Source organism: Tursiops truncatus, chromosome 6 (genome assembly GCF_011762595.2).
Source record: "Tursiops truncatus isolate mTurTru1 chromosome 6, mTurTru1.mat.Y, whole genome shotgun sequence".
NCBI classification, from domain to species: Eukaryota; Metazoa; Chordata; class Mammalia; order Artiodactyla; family Delphinidae; genus Tursiops; species Tursiops truncatus.
The window spans coordinates 50,397,135-50,398,950 of record NC_047039.1 but is presented as its reverse complement, the minus strand read 5'-3'; positions in this window follow the sequence as shown (position 1 = coordinate 50,398,950).

The window sequence follows — 1,816 nt, the reverse complement described above, 5'->3', positions numbered from 1 at the left end:
TCTAGGCTGTCAGCCTGGCTGGCTGGGCTGCTAGGAGTTGAGTGACAAAGCATTCAGTTGGGTGGACAGTGTTAGGGGGCCAGAGGGCCACAGCATGCCTGGAGGGTTCCTGAGAGGAGGGGGACAGACAGAGAGAGAGAGAGAGAGATCCTGACATTGTAACAAAGAGATAGGGGGAGACAGACCGACAGACAGACAGATACACACACACACCCCTCAGCTTTAAATGATCTACATGAGCCTATATTACTTCATTCCTTTTTTTTTTTTAATTTATTCTTTTTGGCTGCATTGGGTCTTTGTTGCTGCATACGGACTTTCTCTAGTTGCGGCGAGCGGGGGCTACTCTTCGTTGTGGTGCGTGGGTTTCTCATTGCGATGGCTTCTCTTGTTGTGGAGCACGGGCTCTAGGCGTGCGGCCTCAGTAGTTGTGGCACGTGGGTGCAGTAGTTGTGGCTCGTGGGCTCTAGAGCGCAGGCTCAGTAGTTGTGGCACACGGGTTTAGTTGCTCCCCCGCATGTGGGATCTTCCCGGACCAGGGCTCAAACACGTGTCCCCTGCACTGGCAGGTGGATTCTTAACCACTCCCTAGTTGGTGGGTCCCCAAGACTGGGAAGAGAAATAAGGGTCGGACCCATCATGGAGCTGTGGTCCCATCTGAGCCCGGTGCTCTGGGTGACCTCAGAGGGGGGCCTGCTGCACGACCGTCTATGGGACTGAAGAGGCCACCATCTCCCTCCACCCCAAAACATGCATTACTCTAGTAATCAGGAAAGAAAGTGTAAAAATAAATAAATCAGAGAAACTTAGCAAAATATAACTGTTGCCACCCCCCAAAACATCTGCACATCTGCTGGGCCCCTCTGCCGGCCTGGTTTAGCCGACCTCAGCACCCACAGCTACAATGGCAGCAGCAGCAAAGCTAGCAGGGGTCATCCTCATACGGCTGGGAATCGCTTCCTACGATTTGGAGATATAAATCAGGATAATAAGCGCGTGCTGTCCCCTCGCTATATGTCCCCTTCATCTGCACCACAGCCACTGATAGCCTTTTGGTTCCTGGATGTTTAAGGCATTACCAACACTCCCCCTTTGGGGTTGGGGGTTCTTTTCTGGAATCTGTGTAGTTAAAACACCCGCGTAGTGTGTCGTGAGAAGCATGTGGAAAACTGCACTTGGAGAAGTAATGGGTTAAGAACCAGAGCCCAGAGAGAGAGTGAGCCCTGGTGGTGCCCATCAGTACCCATGGCCACCAAGTCCCAGGATCAGGAGGACGCTGCGTGGCCCAGAGTGGGACAAGGAGCTGGTGAAACTCACAGGCCTCTTGTGACCCCTTCCCTCCTGGCTGTAGCAAAACCACATCACCCACAGACACTGCCCCCCGCCACTTGTCCTGTCTCCTGTCTTCCGCCCCTGCCTCCTGAACTTCCTGGCAAAGGCTTCCTACTTCACCTACCGCGTACGTTCCTAGCAGAAATTTTTAAGGCCAAGGAAGTGGCAGCCTCAAGCCCAGTTTATTCCTAGATTTGGGGGCAATTCTAGGTCTGAATTGGCTCCCTTTCCTTCCTTTCCCCCTGCACAGTCCCCGCTCGGCAAGGAGCTGACAAGGGCTCTGGACAGCGGGACAGCGGGATCCAATAAATCTGAGGCCTGTCTAGGTGCTTCATTTATCAAGAGGCCTAATTTACCCAGGCCCTTTAGACTAATTGCAGATTTGCAAAAACTGCTGAGAGTGTAGAACCGAGCATTGTGAGTGTCCCTTGCCATATTTCTGCTAATGCGTTTCATCTGGAGCACATAAAGAGGCAGGGATGCT